The sequence below is a fragment of the Aedes aegypti genome, chromosome 3, assembly GCF_002204515.2.
Source record: "Aedes aegypti strain LVP_AGWG chromosome 3, AaegL5.0 Primary Assembly, whole genome shotgun sequence".
In the NCBI taxonomy this organism is placed as follows: Eukaryota; Metazoa; Arthropoda; class Insecta; order Diptera; family Culicidae; genus Aedes; species Aedes aegypti.
The window spans coordinates 323,877,055-323,897,744 of NC_035109.1; the positions used below are offsets into that span (position 1 = coordinate 323,877,055).

Genomic DNA, 20,690 nt, shown 5'->3' on the forward strand with positions numbered 1-20,690 from the left:
AACCTCTCCAAGCTAAAAATACCATCCACCCAAACAAAATCCAAAACGAGACAAACCGAGAGAGTTTCGTCAAGTTCCAGCCGGACGAACGGCGTCGCGCGCTCCCGCTCTTGATTCGCTCCCACCGAACCGTAACTTGACGAAGCTCTCTTTCGGCTGCGCTCACCTTTCCCGCTCTGCATCGGTTGCGTGCTGCTTCTGCTCACGGGCTCAGCATCCCTCGCTCGCACTTCACTGTACTCCGGTGTGGTTCGGTGCTCTAGCGCCTAGCAGTTGTTCCCTCAAATCAGTACTGTGCGTGACGGACGACAGGCCTGACACAAAAATTTCCCCGGATCGGTCGGTCAGGTTCCTTTTGTATACCATTGCGGGTTGTTGTTGGTGCTCAGTGCGGTGAGCTTTGTGCATATTTTTTGCGTGAGTGCTCGCGAATTTTTTTGTGCACTTTTCACATTCACCGGTGAAGCGAGATCGATTTGAGCCGAACGAAAGGTGCCCCAATCGAGAGGACAGCCGCGCGCGGTCAGCTGTTCCGGTTCGTGAAGCGAAGGGGTTTTTGAGGCGGAATCGATTGTTGGAGTATTGGCGGTTGTTGTTGGAGTTTTGTTGTATTTTCGGAAACATAACAGGAAGACCTGGATTTGTGTTGTGGGGTTTTGGTACAAGTCAGTTTTGTGTGATTTTTTGTGAGCAGGCATCGAGAATGCACACGTGTGAGCAATAGAACGGATGTAGAGTTGGTGATGTTCCGGTGCTTCGGGCACGAATTGGAAACAAGAGTGAGCCTGTCTTCGAGTTATTAATAGAATTATTGATGATACACAGTTAATAATTTAATTGGTGGAGAAGTGCGTGCGATCGTGCAGGCGAACACGACGAAGAAGAAACGTGGAAAGGGAATTGGTGAAGAGCACACTTCGGTGCACGCAGTGCAGCACTCGATCGAGTTGTAGTTGCTCAAAGCGGGATCCTCAGTGGAGAGAGAAAGTGAAAAGGAAACAATAATTAGGTGCACACGCAAAACGGGCTCAACATAATAAGCTTACTTGGTTTTACACGATACCGAATCGAAGCTGAAAGAAGAAGTAGCGAAAGAAGAGATCGGCAAGTGGCAGCAAATGTCCAAGAGTATCAACGAAGAACGAGTGCGAATGGCCAATGTGTGATGATATTTTCAAAGTGAATGAAAAATTGGAGGCAATTTGTGCGAACGCCGCCACACGTGAAGTGAGAACGATTTAATTGTCAAAATAGAAATTAGGCGGATGAAATTCCGCTAATTGGAGGATATTTCAAGCGCGATCCGCTGCAGACAGGGACGGGAGTTGAACGTGAGCTGCCTGCTTGCTGGGGAAGTTACTTACGGCAGTGATTGGTGCGTGACGGTGCTGACTTGCGTTCGCTGAGGTTGTCATCAAGAGTAGTTTTTTCTTCTCATTCGTCGCTCATCAAGTTTCTCGGTGTGAATCACACACGGCGCGTTTGATTCAAGCCGACCGAATCGCGACGAACAACGACGACGTAGACTCGAAAATTGGTGAGTGTTAATGATACCTGGGCTCGCTTTTCAAATCAGAAATTATCGCATTGTTATTTCGCTCCGGCTATTCGGGATTGGTTTCGATTTGGTCATTTGAGACGCTTCGACTTCGAGCAAGGGGGAATTTCACGCGGGCTTCGACCGGAAAATTGATACGTCAACAATAACGGCGCACAGTAATTTGTCTCGTTGTTGGTGCTGATTTCTGCACACAGGTGTTGCTCATTAGCAAGTTTTGTGTTTACTTTGTGGCTGTATCAATGCTTGAATATTAGCGCTTCGCGACTTCAACATATGTATATGTGTTTCGTGCTAGACGACACTATCATCCTTATTTGGCTAAACAAAATTAGGCTTGTTAACAACATATTTCATTTCATTTTCCGCAGTTCAGAATTATTACAGGTTAGTTACTTTCACCTGCTTATGAAAGAAAAAAGAAACGATTTTTATTAACTTAACCTAATTTAACCTAAATACTTAAGGCATGGTTCGAGGCAATAGGAGATTGCAACGATTTTTGTCTAACATTATCGATACTTTTATTCGATTTTTGTTCCAATATTTCAACATTGGATATGCTATGTATTAGTACTATACCAGGAAGGAAGTTTCAGAATCATTTTCAAAATATTATTTTGAATAATCAGCAGAGCTTTTGATTTTCTATTAGGAAGATATTTTACATATTTGTTACATTTGGCTTGAATGCCCTCAATGTGATTTTTGAAAGATAAATTCTTATCTAGCATGAGCCCTAGATACTTAACTTCATCTGACCAATTTAGTGGAACCCCTCTCATTGTGACAACATGTCTACTTGAAGGTTTCAAATAAAGAGCTTTTGGTTTACGTGGGAATATTATTAGTTGAGTTTTGGAAGCATAAGGAGAAATCTTCCACTTTTGCAAGTATGAAGAAAAAATATCCAAACTTTTTTGCAATCGACTACAGATGACACGCAGGCTTCGTCCTTTGGCGGAGAGGCCTGTGTCATCCGCAAACAAAGATTTTTGACATCCCTAAGGTAACTCAGATAAGTCAGATGTGAAAATATTGCATAATATTGGTCCCAAAATGCTGCCTTGAGGAACACCAGCTCTTACAGGAAGTCTTTCAGACCTGAAGTTCTGATAAATAACCTTAAGTGTATAATTTGACAGATAACTTTGAATCATCCAAACAATGTTTGTAGGAAAATTAGTTTTTTTTTATTTAAAATCATGCCTTTATGTAAAATATTGTCGAATGCTTGTTCTGTGTCTAGAAGAGCAAGATTAGTATAAAAGCCTTTAGATTTGTTGGAACGAATCAAATTTGTTACACGTAAAAGTTGCTGAGTGGTCGAATGTCCATGTCGGTATCCGAACTGTTGATTTTCAAAAATTGAATTTTCGTTGATGTGGACCATCATTATGTTCAAAATGACTTTTTCAAAAAGTTTACTAATGGAGGAAAACAAATTGATTGCACGATACCTGGAAGCTTCTGCAGGATTTATGTCTGGTATTAAAATTAGTACTACCTTACCATGGTTCCATTTGTCAGCAAAATATGCCAACTGCAAACATTTGTTAAATATATCAACTAAGAATGATAAGCTACTTTCTGGAAGTTTCTTGATGAGGATGTGAAAAATTCCATCATTGCCAGGAGCTTTCATATTTATGATTTTTTTAACAATAGTTCCCACTTCTTCCAAATCAGTCTCCCAGAAATTTTCGAAAACGTTCTCTTGATTGAGAATATTTTCGAAGTTCTGAGTAACTTGATTTTCTATTGGACTATTAAGTCCTTCATTAAAATTGTGCGCGCTTTCAAACTGCATAGCCAGTTTTTGAGCTTTTTCTCAATTAGTTAGTAATAATTTGTTTTCCTCTTTCAATGCCGGTATTGGCTTCTGAGGTTTTTTAAAATTTTAGATAATTTCCAAAAGGGCTTAGAGTCAGGGTCCAATTGAGAAATCTTATTTTCAAAATTTTTGTTTCTTAATTGTGCAAAACGTTTCTTGATTTCTTTCTGCAAATCCTGCCATATAATTTTCACTAGGGTAGGTGTACCAGTTATGGCCATAGTGATTCCCTATTTCGCCATACGTGATAACTTGAATGTCTCAACATTTTGAAAAGTTTTTTTGTATTTTAGCAGTAAGATATAGGATATATCTTGATATTAAAATATTCGAAAAGATTAAAAATTTGAAAGTTATCCGAATTTTGTATATGGCCAAATAGGGAACCACTATGGCCATAACTGGTACACTTTCCCTATAATCACGGATTTAAAATTTCACATTTTGGAATGCAATGCTCCTGGCTTCAACAATGGAATTTGTTAAAGTTTCAAGAGCATTGTCAATATCAAGTTTTGTTTGTAAAGAAATGTTAACATCAAGATTAGTGTCAATAAATGTTTCATATATATTCCAGTCGGCTCGAAAATAATTGAAAGTGGAGCTGATAGGATTGATAATCGCTTCATGGGATATTTGAAACGAACAGGGACATGATCAGAATCAAAATCAGCATGAGTAATCAGTTGGCTACAAAGATGACTAGAGTCGGTTCAGACCAAATCAATCGTAGATGGTTTTCTAGAAGAGGAAAAACATGCAGGGCTATCAGGGAATTGAGTTGAGAAATATCCTAAAGAGCACTCATCAAATAATATTCAGCCGTTGGATTGTTTCTTCGACCTATGTTTGGCATTGAAGTCACCAATGACAAAACACTTTGACTTATTGCGAGCCAATTTCCGCAAGTCAGTTTGAAGCAAATTAATTTGCTGCTCAGTGCATTGAAAAGGTAACTATGAAAGTATATTTTCCATGCTGTGTTTTAACAGAAACAGCCAAAGTACCTAAAACATTGGTATAAAATGACGAAAAATATTATTTCATCTAGTCGAATTTTAATGAAGATTTAAAATAATCTTCAACAATAACTGCTATATGTATGTTGTTAGCTGTTAGAAAATTAAACAGCTCGTCCTCTTTGCAATTCAAAGTACGAGCATTCCAATTCAAAATATTCAAAAAATAATTTGGATCCATTAGAGACACGTAATTCAATAACAATTTAATTAGTTAATTTTACATCAACTCGGACTAGTTCAGCAATTGTGATGGTTTTGAACATTGTATCAATCTTTTGATTCAATTGTTCGATTTAAAAATCAAAATAAAAGGCAGACATTTCACTAGAAGTAGGTGCATTTTATGATGATTTTTTGTTGGGACTATCCGTTGATGAAAAGATGGACTTGGAGTTTCCTGCGGCGGCAGGGGTTTTCCATATGACTTGAAACAATTAGAATGCATATCCGTTGGAAGACAATTTGAAGGAGAGGAGTTGATACTGCCTAATACAACATCGGCATACGAGTTTCATTGGGTACATCCAACGAAAACATGCTTCCAGTGGACGATTATGTCTTTTGAAGGAATCACCATGCTAGACAATGGACTAGCATGCAACGCCCAATAGCAATCGAACCCACACTCCTTGACTCGATGCGGCTAAATGCTTGGTAATTATAACCCCACGGCCACGAAGCTCACAAATTAGCTCATGAATGAGCATAATTGTGATTTACCTAATGGGTATGATTATTAGGCAAGCGTTCGTCAACTCAAAAAATAAATTGTTGGAGATTCTGCCTGGGGAATTCTGGCTACAAAAATGTTGCCGTTTATCTGCCTGGTACGAGCCTCAACGATTAGTTTACTCGAAGGGCAATCCCAAAAGTTATAAGTTTTTTGGTAACTTCCTTCACTGGACAGACGTCCTTGGCGTGAGAAGAATCTCTGCAAATCATGCATTTAGCATTCATACGGCAATGTTTGATACCATGACCCCACTTTTGGCACCGACGGCACTGAATGGGATTCTGGAAATTTCCTCCAGGTTTCTGGCAATGTTTTCAATTGGCGTGGCTAAGATTTTTTTCCTGGAGGGGGCTTTGAGGGCGCCTAGATACTTGTTTACAGAAGTAATGTCGGTCGCAAAAATCAAGATGTTCACAATTTTTTTAGTTTTAACATCAGTAATACTTGTTAATTTCAAAAGAAAAGAAGGATAAGATTCATTTTTCTTGACAAAAAATGTACTTTGTGATTATTTTTCGATTTTTTCAGGTATTCAACCATGAGCTTCGAACAGATTCCTCTGAGTATTCCTAGGGGAATTTCTTCATGATTTTTTTCGTACTTTTCAGTGCTCTTTTTTCAAGAACAGCTTTACCAGTTTTCACTGATCTTGGGATTCAAACGGAAAATCATTCCCAGACTTTCTGATCTCACCAAAAAACGTCTACAAGCATCTCTATCGAATTGCTTAAAAATATCTTGAAGGATCCCGCTAAAGAAGGCTTTAGAATTTTTTCTCCTCTACGTAATTGTTACAAATAATATCCAATTGTTGGTTTAAAGTATCCTCCAGTTGTTCATTGATAATTTGTTTAGGATTTCCAGGAATTGCTGAGGATTTCCCCAAAAAAATGTACACAAATAGGGATAGGGATTTGTACAGAATCACAGCAAAAATTATCCAGAATTCCTGGAAAAAAATCGTCCATGTGTTATTCTAAGGATTTCTAGTAGTATGCCACAAGAATTTTAGCAATTTAAGAAATTAAAAATAATTCAATAGGGAAAATGGTATTCATGATATCTCAAAAAAGTTTTCCGCAGATCCATCTGTTTTCTTTTCACAGATAATTATGTTTCAAATATTTTTAAAAAATCAAGGAACATTTTTTTTTAATTTCTCAAAAATGCCTCATTTTTTAAAGAATTCTAACATTCCTATGAACCTCCTAGCGGAATACGCTCAACTGTTATTTCAAAAACTCATACGCGAGAATATTAACAGGTTTTCCGAGTAATTTGTTCAAGGATTCTTTCTTTAACTTCTCCGAAAAAATCTCCAAAAGTTTTCCACAAGTATTCTTTTCGAATGGTAATCTTAGGATTCTTTCATATATAACATTTCAAAATTTATCCACTCTCCGTTTTTTGGTTCAAAAACTACTTCAGAAATATCTTCATGTTTTTAGGGATTGCTTTCCACATTCCTCTATGAATCACTCCATATCAGATTTCTAGAAAAACATATATTAGAAACAACTACCGAAAAGCTAAACATTACATATAATTTGCAATTGGATTAGATGGACAAATTGATGTGAAGATTTGCGAAAAAGTTACACGTCTTCTCAGTGAGAATCGAACTCACGACTCCCCGATCTCTAGTTGGGGCGCGTTAACCACTACGCCATGAGAGGACTCATGAACGCAGAAGTTAACCTGAATTCGATTTCAGCTCAATAATCACGTGGTCCTCTTTCGCAAAGTGCACCTCTTTCGGAAGAATTAGATGCCCATCCAAACACAACGCTTTCTATATATATCCAATGCCTAGCCCGAGAGCGCATTGTTTTTTAGATATAGGAATAGCATTAATAGAAATAGAATAGAATTCTGCGTTCATGAGTCCTCTCATGGCGTAGTGGTTAACGCGCCCCAACTAGAGATCGGGGAGTCGTGAGTTCGATTCTCACTGAGAAGACGTGTAACTTTTTCGCAAATCTTCACATCAATTTGTCCATCAAATCCAATTGCAAATTATATGTAATGTTTAGCTTTTCGGTAGTTGTTAAACTTCCACTCGGCTGGTTGGCCGTAAACCACGATTCATAATTAAAACAAGTATTTATCGAGCAACGGACTCATGTTCCGTAACCGGTCGTTTGAGAACGTCGCGACCCATTGGAAGCCCACACAATAGAAACCTCAGCCAGCGCAGTTGCTGGCTAGTGTAGTGTGCTATTCCTATATCTAAAAAACAATGCGCTCTCGGGCTAGGCATTGGATATATATAGAAAGCGTTGTGTTTGGATGGGCATCTAATTCTTCCGAAAGAGGTGCACTTTGCGAAAGAGGACCACGTGATTATTGAGCTGAAATCGAATTCAGGTTAACTTCTGCGTTCATGAGTCCTCTCATGGCGTAGTGGTTAACGCGCCCCAACTAGAGATCGGGGAGTCGTGAGTTCGATTCTCACTGAGAAGACGTGTAACTTTTTCGCAAATCTTCAAATCAATTTGTCCATCTAATCCAATTGCAAATTATATGTAATGTTTAGCTTTTCGGTAGTTGTTAAACTTCCACTCGGCTGGTTGGCCGTAAACCACGATTCATAATTAAAACAAGTATATATTAGAACTTTGTAGGTATTTTGCAGTTCAAATATAATTTTGAAAAAAAAAATACTTAATTCCTGTAGTAAAATTCAGGAATTAAACTGTAGAACTACTGAAACTTGTTGACAATGTTCCTCACAGAAAAGCTTAAGTGGTTTTTTCAGGATTTACTACAAAAATTCTTGTTCTTTTTTCTTCGCCTTTTATAATAGAAAATGATTTGTGTTAATAAAGATGAAATTGTTACTGAAAGTATATGTAACTAAAATCTTAGATAATATTTTGCATGAACTTCGAAGTTTCATGATACTATGGTGAACATATTGATGAAGAAAGAACCCATTTTTTCCTACCTTCAGAAATTCCAAACAAACTTTTTTGAAGGGGAAATATATTGCATTCGTTATGTAAGATATTAATGAATTTAAGTCACAGGGGAAACTAACTTACATAAAAAAAGACGCCGGCACGTTAATGCTTCCAGTGGAAGATTTTCTCTTTGAAACAAGCACCACACTAGACAACAAACTAGCATGCAACGCCCAGTGGGCCAGTCAAAATACATTCCTGAAGAAAAGTTTTCCGGACTGAAGCGGAAATAGAACCCACATCCCTTGACTCGATGCGGCAAAATGCTTGTTAACACTAACCGCACGGCCACGAAACCCACAAACTACTTACTTAAATACCTTCAAAAATTTGTTGAGAAATTCCTCATTAACTTTCAGAAATCAGGAGCCAAACGTACAAGAATTCTGTAATTGTCTAAAACTCCTATAATTTACTTAGTTTTAGATTCTTTAAAATATTGCTTTTAGAGTATGGAATGATTTTTGAACAAAGTTCCTCAAAGCGTCATGCAAAGGAAGGAGAACAACAAAATGTCGAAGCAAGTAGAACAATGGATGGGCAATGGTACAATTAAAGATAATTTACAATCTTTTCTCTAGAGATAAATAACAGGATAGTTAAAACCTCTCTAATGAATTAACTAATAAAACGAATTTCCCAAGATGTTCCATCAGAATCTTCTTCAGAAATTTTCCTTGAAATCTATCCTTGAATTCTGGTTTTCAAGAATTCTGACAGAAAGCCTCTAGAAATTTTGCCTTCGTATCGTAAAAAAATTCAAACCAAGAATATGGATTCTGAAAATGACCGATAAAAATATATCTAGAGAAGTGTTTTAAGGAAGATCAATTTTTTTTTTTCGTTTTAGACCTTTCAACCGTTTGACGGTCATTCAGGTCCGATTTGTTTTTATTGAAAAACTCAAATTTATTACAAAAATTAAATATTTATATTCTCTACTCTTCTTTTACTGTTTTCAATTTGCGTTTTCAACCATTCCATCCATCGGGATACATCGGCCGGGTTAGGTTCAATATCGCTGTCGTCGTCCGCATCTGTTGGACTCTCTTGACTCTCTTCTCTTCTGACTATTGTTGACGTACTGGCAGTTTGATCATTGCACTATGGTCCAGGAATCAGTTTTACGCGGAAAGATGCATTTTGAGCTTTAGAATGAAACATTAGACAAAAACGGTATTCTACAAAGTTGTTTGTATTAGTAAGGTCCTTTGTTTGGTGTTATTTAAAATTAGGGTGGACCACATTTTTATAGAAATTGTGTAACTAACTTTCTTATTTGTAGAAATTATACTATACATGCTTCAACAAAGTTGTAGACCATTCAATTTCAAGCAACTTTGCCAAAAAAAGTTTTTATATATCTCTTAAATTGACCGATTTAGAGCTATTTTACTACGGTGACATAGGGTGGTCCGAACAAAATTGGTTTTCTGGCTCTAGAGTTTTCAATTCAAATTTCTCATCAAAGTAGTCTATGAAACACTTTTAGAGCTTTGAAAAATGCGTAGTTTGGTGAGTGAAGAAACTTGCTATCTCTTTCCGTTTGGGAGTTATTATAGTTTTTCTCTTAAAAACATGCCTACTTCGATTGTGAATATTTCTAATTAGGGCAAACATAAAAAATATCTTTTGACGGCATTTAAAAGACAAAATAAAATTGTATATTATATCAAAAAATTACAGATGTGTTATTTTTGTAACTCTAATAAAACACCTTGAAAATCAAATATTTTTTATCACAAAAACTTTAATAACTTTTGAACTAAAATAGATATCAGCAATATTTTTGCATGAAAATTTGCGTTTTGTTAAGTTCTAAAAGTCGTTCATAGACGACTTTGACGAGAAACTAATATTAAAAACACTAGAATTGAAAAACTGATTTTTGTTGGACCACCCTTTGATGATTAGGAAAAAATGCTCTAGATTGGTCAAATTTTGAGCTACAGAAAAACTTTTTTTGGCAAAGTTGGTCAAAATTCCAAGCTCTACCGCTTTGTCTAAGAGTATATACCAGTATTTTTGCAAATAAAAAAGTTGATTATATGATTTGTGTAAAATTGTGGACCACCCTAGTTTTGAATGACTCAGTATGAAAGCCTACATTTTTATAAACAATTTTGTAGAAGATCATTTTTGTCTAAAATTTTATTTTCATGCTCAAAATGCAAAATAATAAAGAAATACATACTATGAAAATCTTCAAAATAGTTTTAAAGCCCTATCTTTCTTATTTCAGGTTTCTCGTCAAAGCGGTCTATGAACGACTTTTAGAACTTAACAAAACGCAAATTTTCATGCAAAAAGATTGATGATATCTTTTTTAGTTCAAAAGTTATTAAAGTTTTTCTGCTTAAAATCATTTGTTTTTAAGGGCATTTTATTAGAGTTACAAAAATAACACATTTGTAATATTTTGATATAATATACAATTTTATTTTGTCTTTTGAATGCCGTCAAAAGATTCTTTTTATATTTGCCCCAATCAAAAATATTCACAATCAAAGTAGGCATGTTTTTGAGAGAAAAACAACAATAACTCCCAAACGGAAAGAGATAACGAGTTTCTTCACTCACCAAACTACGCATTTTTCAAAGTTCTAAAAGTGTTTCATAGACTACTTTGATGAGAAATTTGAATTGAAAACTCTAGAGCCAGAAAACCAATTTTGTTCGGACCACCCTATGTCACCGTAGTAAAATAGCTCTAAATCGGTCAATTTAAGAGATATAAAAAAACTTTTTATGGCAAAGTTGCTTGAAATTGAATGGTCTACAACTTTGTTGAAGCATGTATAGTATAATTTCTACAAATAAGAAAGTTAGTTACACAATTTCTATGAAAATGTGGTCCACCCTAATTTTCAATAACACCAAACAAAGGACCTTACTAATACAAACAACTTTGTAGAAGACCGTTTTTGTCTAATGTTTCATTCTAAAGCTCAAAATGCATCTTTCCGCGTAAAACTGATTCCTGGACCACTGTGCATTGTTGGCATTGTTGGTCTCCACAGTTATATCTTTCTTCTTCCGAGGCGGGGAGTTTAAAGGTGTACCAGTCGTGTGTTTAACAGAACGTTTTGGCTTCTTCTGCTCTGAATGCTTCGAGTGTTCATTAGGCTTTGGTTTAGTTTTTTCGTTTGGCTCATCTCTCGATTCGGTTGAGCTTCGTCGCAAGGGAGACGAAGTGCCTTTTGCTACACTAGAATAACTTGCTGGTGTATTGATGCAGTGATTTGTTTCTTCTTGTTGAGTAGGGCTATCTTCATCATCACGGCATGTGGGCATCAAGTTTGGTACCGCAGATTGCGTTTTCTTAAACTTTTTGTTCGCAACACATGTACTGCCTGGATGCAGTAATTGATTACAATGGCGGCAACTTGCAGGCTGATTCCTGTAAGTAATTAGGGTGTCCTCTCCACATATATTTACAAAAGATTTGATATGAGTTTTCAACGTCATAGTCGCTACTCTCACGTCCGATGGGATGCGCTTGTAAGGAAAGTTTTGACCCCACAACAGTTCCTTAATATCATGCACATCGCCATAGTGACATAAAAACGCGATAATATCATCATTAGTGATACTCTCTGAGAGATCATGTACTTTGATCTCGGTAAAGCCGCAATCAACTGCTAAGCGCACTCTGACTTTTTCACCATCCACTTCGAGTTCGTGCTGTCCATCATGAGTTTTGACAACTGTTTCTGCTGTCTTCAAATCTAGGCACTTCACATGTGCACATTTTTGTGCATGATTGATTTGCAAGCGTTGAACTTGGTGATGTTGCAATCCAAGATTCTGATGCACAAAACTGTGGATTTCTTCATAACTCGGGCGTTTGGGAAAACCTGACAGATCCACTTTGAAGGTGTTCTCACGAGAATTGGTAACAATATCCATTAGAACAAAAGATTGATGTTCATATTTTTTTTTTTTTGTTTTTTTTTTTTTTTTAAGACACCGACACGTTAATGCTTCCAGTGGACGATTTGCCCTTTGAAGGAAGCACCACACTAGACAACGGACTAGCATGCAACGCCCAGTGGCACAATCGAAAAACCTTCCTGACGAAAAGTTTTTCGGATCGAAGCGGGAATCGAACCCACACCCCTTGACTCGATGCGGCTAAATGCTTGGTAACACTATCCGCACGGCCACGAAGCCCACATTTCGACAAAAGCAAAATAAATTGATGGTGTAGTTCACACTCAGAATGCGTCCGACCGAAAGGAAGGCTTCAATGCGACTGAGGAAGATCAATACAAATTTATCTATGAAAATCTTAAAAAAAAATCTTTTCTTCCTTCCCAGTTATTTTGCTACATGTTTTTCCACAGATTCCTTTACCGCTATTCTAACATCAGAAGCAAAAGTTTGTCTGGGGTTTTTCAACAAATTTCCTCTGATGATTCAAAAGCAAGAGATATTTAAAAAAAAATCCAATTCTTGAATAATCTGGGGATTTGAAGCAAAATTACTAGAAAAAAAAATTAGGAGAATTTTTGACGCAAATTGTGATATATTTTGTAAAACATTTCTTAAGTACTTTTGATAAACTTTGCGGACGAATTTGTAATTTGAGAAAACTATTTAAATAAATTCAAAGAAGAATTTCTAGTAGAACTTCAGTGAAATATCTCAGAACTAATGATTTTTCAAAGGGATTGCGAGGGAAAACTGAACTTTTGAAAGAGCAAGTTACATTTTTTAGGTAAATATTTTAGAATATTCAGAATATATTTTGGAATCAATTTACCAATAAAAAGTAGAAATGGATGTCCACCAGAAGGAATATGTAAGGTGGACATCCATTCCTTACATGTCTAATTTTTATTAGTAAATTGATTCCAAAATATATTCTGAATATTCTAAAATATTTACCTAAAAAATGTAACTTACTCTTTCAAACGTTCATCGCGTTGTTGAAAGTACGAACAAGTCCCACAATATTATTTGACTAATTTCTACGAGATTTGCAAAAGGTCTGAAGCCACCCTTCAATATTTCTAGAGGAGTATACCAAAGTTCTATTAAGAATATCAAGAAGTTTTTCGATTTTTTTTAAGAATGTATAAAATTTATGAAACAATAAATTTTCTTGATACAAAAATAAAGTTTGAGCAATAGATTTATTCATGCCAAAACAAAACTTAATGAAAATCAAAGAAAAAAATAATTTCAAGAATAAAAAACTATGGCCGAATTTGTAGCATTTTTTCATACCAGGTTAAATTTCTGTCATTCATCTGAAAAAAAAAACTTTGCCGTGTCGAAATTCCTTGAAAGTTAAGCCTTATTTTTTCGACAAAAATTCCCGCTATGTGTGTCTGAGACCTTTCTCCAGTGATTTTGTCTATGTTTTCAATAATTTCGCGATATTTTTACGAGTGGAAGGATGGATTTCTTTAGTGAATTCTTATAAGGGTAATCACCATAACAAAAACATGAGAAATGGAGATGCAATGATTATGCTGCTTTAAGTTGAAACAGTATTATTGGATTATTAAGACAAATACGAACATTGCGAATCAAATTTCCATCATATTGACGCTTTTTTGTGCCACGGTATTTTTTTGCTACGAAGATGTCAAAAAATTGCGCTTAACGCATCAAGAAGCTAATTTTAACAGCAGGGAATTCGGGGTAAAACCGACACCCTAAACTTATTGATAAAATTTGTGTACTTTCGCTGGTTAAACGAACCTTAAATTGTTGTAGAATCACATATTGGTTATAAATCTATAAATCCTTGCGATCGCTGAATGATATATTAAAGTTATCTGATGATTTTAATCAAATTGATATTTCATCATATTAAGGTGAGATAATTGAAAGTGTGGGTAAGATCGACACCCTGTTGGGGTAAAACCGACACATGCACTTTGAGTAGAATTTATACGTTGTGAACATCACTATCACATGACATTTTAAAAATAATGTTTTAAACATAACTTTAGACTTTTATGACCCCTTCCTCTGCAGGATTATCCATGTATTACGTAAATTATTGAGGAGAGGCCGATGATCCACTAAATATATGTGAAAATTTCAAATGTCACATGCTAAGATTACAAACTTGGGGTGAATACGTGGGCTTAGTGGCCGTGCGGTTAGTGTTACCAAGCATTTAGCCGCATCGTGTCAAGGAGTGTGGAATCGATTCTCGCTTCAGTCCGGAAAACTTTTCGTCGACTGTGCCACTGGGCGTTGCATGCTAGTCCGTTGTCTAGTGTGGTGCTTCCTTCAAAGGGCAAATCGTCCACTGGAAACATTAACGGTGTCAGTGTCTTTTTAATTTATGTTCATGGAATGTTTACGAAAATGAGGTTGTGACGAATGATTGGTTTTAAATATAAATACTGTTCATTTTAACAAGACAGAAAAGTGTAAGTATTTTCAGTTATTTAAAACTGTCAAACCTCATGGTTTGTAAATAAACAATAAGATTAATTTATGTGAAAACATTTCATCCTTCAATTTCAAATGAGAAAAATTTCCTCAAGCTTTATCAAATAAGTTTAAACGTGAAACATGGAATTATATTTTTTTAATACTTAGTGATACCTTTTGGCAAGTCATATAGTGTCATATTTTACATGTTAACAAGTACGCCACTCTTGAACTTCACTGGAATTAGAAATAAAGATTCACATAAACTACAGAGGAAGTCTTCCGACGAGAAAGATTCCCTGAAGTTATACTATAAAGCAAAGAAAGGTGTCGATTTTACCCCAAATGAAAGTGTCGATCTTACCCCGAGTGAACATTTATTTTTCAATAGCGTTTTCAGCTGTTGGAAAACCAAAAATTAAATTCTCCTTCATGTTATATGAATGTAATAATAATAATAATAAATGATTATGTAAACGCAGAACAAATAATGACATTTTGAAAATTTCACATGCGAAATAGTTGAAGAATAACAGTGAAATATTGCAACTGCTGTTGCTTCTATATTATCTAATATGAATTTGTTGTTTATTTTGGCAGTTTATTGTTAGAGTAAGTTGTAATGTTATCCGAAACACAACATTTTACAAGTAAAGATAGAGCGTGGTGGAAACTGCATGAAAATTTGCTCAAAACATGAAAAATCGAAGGGTGTCGATCTTACCCACAGTGTCGGTTTTACCCTGATTTCCCCTCACCAATCAATCGACAGCCGAACGGTTAAGCTTTCGGTTGTCGCACGATTCACTGAAGTCAGAACCGCCACGCTGATACTGTGTAAGAAAAGCGAGGATTATTTCTAAAGTAACGTAACTGCTGACGAGATTTTTGTCAATTAGGATGTCGGGTAGATGTGTCAATCTTCTTGACGACAATTGACCATCAATCCAAAAATTATGCTTTTATATAAGGCATAACATTATTTTTAATAACTCTGCAGCTAATAGATGAATAGTTAAATAAACCAAAAAACAATTTTTTGGTATAAGTGAATATAGTCAAAAATTGATTAATCATTTAAATTATTATGTGGTTCAGGGGGGTGAAATCTAATGCTTTTACCCTACATTGATTCAATAGATTTTGCTTCATGTTAAATGGTTTTAAATTTTTATTTTTTTTTATCATCAAAACTTTTGGGGGGAGGGGTACTGAATGATTCTGGAGGAAGCCAGGCCCCCATGGCCCCCTGTTCCTACGCCAATGATGTTTTCTTGTCACAGAGACGTCAAGCACTAGTTTTTTTTTTGCTTTTTCTAAGGCTTCTATATTATTAGAATCAGTTTTATTAAATTGAAATGAAATTCTTGAGAAAGCCCTTTCCGACCAAAGCCAAATTGGGTTCTCCTTTTCATAATGATTACTTGCACTGAAGAAAATCCAAGTACCGTCAAGCTACCATTCACCGTGCATTTAAGAAAAAAATGCACTTCAATAAATTGTATAACTTTGCCAAATAATTTGATGCGTACTAGAATACCAGTACGTAGCGTGCAATTATATAATAATTCAGGAAACATTATAAAACTAGTGTTGGATAACAAAAAATACTCTAAAAATATGTTTGAAAATGTAATGTTAAGGTCGCCTCGTACCGTGCTATGTCACCATTTACCGTGCACACTAGTGCACCATTCACCGTGCATATAGTTTTCGTTATGCTTTAATTTTGTATCTTGAAGAAACGTTGGTAATTGAGCAACTATGTTGCTAGTAGTGTGCGCACTCATTTTTAAGAATATTAAAATCTTCATTTATAATAAAAACCATAAAACGTTTAAAAATTTACTAAATAAATAATTTTTCATTAAAATCGTTATAGGAGGTTTGACTGTATTGTCCAAACCATTTCATATTCACTCAAACACTCAAAATGAAGTTTTTTAATCACGACATAACAATAAATCTAATATTACCGAATAATTTCAAGCTTTTTACAGTAATGCACGGTAATGGGAACCATACATATTGAAAAGGGTCCATTTACCGTGCATTTGGGTTTTGACTGAAACACAATGAAAAATTATAAATTGCATAAAATTTCATTGCTCATACGATGAAATACATCTTACTAGTGGTATCCACAATGTAAACTTGTTGAAATTTTGAAAAATTTCATACTCTAACGTTAAAATAAAAAATGGTAATTTTTGGCGTTTCTACTAAGAGTGTTGAAAAATCTCATTATCAAACAGAATTCACATGATTTTGACTACATAAACTAGGTTTTTCAAAATGCTTTGTGACAAAAACTACTTCATTTTATTAGTTTTATCTTATTTTGCTGACAAAAGAATAATTTGTGAAAATTGTATGAATATTTTGTAGGAATTTGTATATGTGCACGGTGAATGGAGCCCGCACGGTGACTGGTGTCTTAACGGTAATTCATTTATTCTAATTTTGATTTCTTCAGGTGACTTACACTTTAGAGACCTTGCTAGACGACTTTGAACAAACGTTCAGTTTTATCGTCATTAGTAAAAAAACGTGCTTTTTCTCTTCAAGATGCTTAAAAAGAAGTTTGTGACATTAAGAGCTTTCGGCAAGACGCGTCAGTCTCCTTTCTTTGTGCTTTGAAAGGAGACCTTGATTTCCCTAATGGAGTTCAAGATCTCCTGCCTAAATCCCCCAAATTCGGAACAACTGACCACGATACGCGGCACTCTTTGTTTCCTTACTTGAATCTAAGAGCATGGCTAGAGGCTGCTTCGATTTGATGTTCGAAAAAAATGTCTAAGGCAGGAAATATTGATTACGTAACGCTAAAATTGGAAAATGTTGACCCCCTCCCCCCTTCGTAACGCTTTTTGTATGAAAAAATTTCAAATTTTTGTATGAGCCGTAATGCTTAGCCTCCCCCCAAGAAGGATTCGGTGGTAATAGTTTTCACCAACTTGTCCAACGAAAAATCGAAGGCTCGAAAAGGTATCGATAGGTATAAAAAGTAGCACTGAAAAGTACTATTTTATTAGTAGTTTCAGAACTTCCTTTACATCGGAAATAATTTGTCTCGTTGTTGATGCCAATTTTTGCACACAGGCATTGCTCATTAGCAAATGTTGTGTTTACTCTGCGTCTGTTTCAACTTTGGAAAATTACCCCGATTCGCGACTGGTTTTTGATAACAGCTCGCAGCACCGAGTGATCGTCCAACGAAGTCTTCAACCAAATAACAATCGGTGGGCTTTCTTTCGTCGGTCGGCTGATTGCTCGCACACTTTGTTGACACGATCATTGAAGCGGTGCCGCATCGGCAAATAGCCCGCGGTGTGCTTTATTCAGCTTCTAAGGCTGGTTGCTTATACGAGGGGTGATGAAAACTGGAGCACACTTCTTATCAACAACACAAAAGAGAGAGGGGAAGAAAACGCTGTAAAAATATGTAATTTCACGCACATTTCATCCTAGAAAAAAACTGCAGGCTTGAAGGTTCGAAACGCAACCAAGCGAAAACATGCGAAGAAGCTGATCAATTTTCTGTTTTTACAAAGAGCAAAAGACTTTCAAAGAAGAAACTAATCTAGACCCGAGTGTAGGGTGAAGGCGGATGTGTGTGTGTTCTTCGGTTTATTTACTCACACGTGATATTCAAACCTTAAGCATCAGTGATGCAGTTTTATTTTTTCTGGAGAACGGCAATCCGTAAACCAGTACAAATAAAGTGGGAGAAGGAAGTGAAGACAAACGGTGCCGTTCGCAGAGGGAACACTATTAGCTGGAAGCGTCAAAAGAAAACATTGGTTTTGGGCCTATATAATTTTGTCAGCTGGTACCTTCTTGCTCTAAAACCAAAATGTGTGCTCCATGTTTGCAGTAGAAAATTGTGAACCTGAAAAATATTGTTACCATTTTTACGGTGAATTGTCATGGTAGTGCAGAAAAATGATTGTGACACCTGGTGAGATACAGTATGGTCCATAAAAAAATGCGAAAATCGTCATATCATGTATTATGGTAGTTTTTATATAGAAAATGCGAATGAAACATAAATATTATTCATTACTTGTATAGTTTAATCTATTAAGACTCAGTTTTTCGCTTTGGACATGATTTTTATCTGTTACTTCCACCTTACCAGAGAGAAATTGGAAGCATACCTTCAAATTTTATCATGCAGACGTCGAGATCAATATCTGTGTGATGAAAGCTTCTAAAACACCAACGATGATGTGAGATTCTTCACAGGCCTTGTCTCCAGCATTCGCCCTTATCAAATGATAGAATTGGTTCATTCCTGGGTAATTGGAGACTTAAACATATTTTCGAAAAAAAAATGGCTCGTTTTGGAGAGCTTTGATTGAACCTTCATATAAGTGTGATTATCGGCTCCGTTTTGCTCAAAACCTATGAGCTAGTATTGAAATAAGTTGTCTCTAACCGAACGAACAAATTTCATCGTCAAAAATCTTTTGTAGGCCTCCGTATTTATTTTAAATATTTAAAATAAAGGCATATCAAACCTATAAGACGCAAATGCCCTCAAAACTACGACGCTGGCAAAATATTTTATTGTGATCATGAAAAATACGTTCTATAAGAACTCCTCCATCCTCTGATACCAAACAAACTAAAATTTTCAACAATAAAGTGTGATACTTGAAGGTGGAAAGTTTATCACCAGAGTATACGACAATCAGACGCTGTTTCTAGCTTTGGGCGGACAAAACCTATGAATTTATTCGCTTCATTACGTTATTTATTACAGTAAGAAAAATATGACAAAAATTGTCCTGGATAGCAAAGTTGTGTCAGAAGATACTACAATAATCAGAAATTACATTCATAAACAATGAAAATATCGCTTGTGGATGCTATATTCCCGTTCAAACAATTTTCGCATTTTTTATGGGCCATACTGTATATTGACTCCAGAGAGTTTAGGTCTAAGCCAAATATTTAAGTTCAAGATTTTTTTTTGTACATCAGAAAACTTATCTTGGAACCTGCCTAAATGTAATAGTCTTTCAGAATCAATAACAACCGACGTTTTGAATTGAATAAAAGATTGATGAAATATAACGGCAATATACAAATCGATGGCTATTTATTGACATCCTTATGATATATAAAAAAAAACAATTGCATTGTTTTAACAAGTCATCATTTTTTCATTCAAAATAGATACGACACAAATGACTGACCATACGTTTCACATCTGTTAGTATCTGTTATCGCTTCCAGACGAGCCACTATTTTTGACACTCTTGTGTTCAACAGTTTTGTCTTTTCGCTCCGCATCCTGCTAGCCCTCCTTCGTCGTGCTCCATAACGGAGCACCCGAAAACCGAAATCCTTAAACCAGTTCCATCCTAATCGGTGTCATCCGAGCAGATCGACCTAAGAAATTTGTACACCACACGTTCAGTGAGAGACCTTCTCATGTTCTCATCCGAACCTTTCTGCCTTCGTTGCATGTTGTTTGACTCAGCCACCACTCAACGATACCGATCTAAATTGTTTAATCCGAAGCGACACAGAATCAGTTTGGGTCGCGCGTCACCGGCTGGCGAAGACTCTCTAATTTTTGTGTTTTCTCTTTGGCACATCGTTCATTAGCGCGGCCCATATGCTGCTGGCTGCTGCTGCTGTTGCTCGATATTGATCGGTGAAAAAAGGGTAATCCCACTTCAGTCACCAGCCAGCGCTAACAGAGCCAGAGCAGAGACAAAAACCCCAAGAGGCGTCCGAATTAATTGAGTTCCGATGATATGCATCTCTTTTGTCCGAGCTGGGGCGAAACAATCGGCGGGAAAGCGAACCCGTGGTATGGATTTCATAATACGGCTAATTTTGGCCTACGTTTCGGGGTGCTCGAATTTACACTGTCATCCTACAGGCGCAGGGCCCGTCCGCCGCCAGGAACGATAAGGATCATCGACGAGCGCAGACGAATCACGACACAGCATGGACGAGGTCCAGATCGATCGGGGGTAGGTGATGCTGGGAAAGTGTTGAACGATTTGAGCGCCCATTGATTGGCTGTATTTGTATTGGGCACGTGGCTTGATGGATATCGAGTGAAGACCAAGCAGGGTTGTGTGGAAGGCGATCGTGTTACCACTCCGGATGGACATCGAATGATAAATAGATGCTGGTACTCAGCGATTAATTGGAGTAT

At 36.3% G+C, this 20,690-nt stretch overlaps 1 protein-coding gene across 1 annotated transcript in view; it reads left to right on the forward strand.

The window, feature by feature from the left end:
* The first annotated feature begins 266 nt into the window (after nt 1-266).
* Nucleotides 267-20,690, forward strand: part of LOC5565810 (roundabout homolog 2) — a 353,487-nt gene continuing 333,063 nt past the window's right edge. The window contains exon 1 of the mRNA XM_021855294.1: nt 267-1,537. The gene's annotated coding sequence lies outside the window, so the exon portion shown is untranslated. The remainder of the gene's footprint in view (nt 1,538-20,690) is intronic.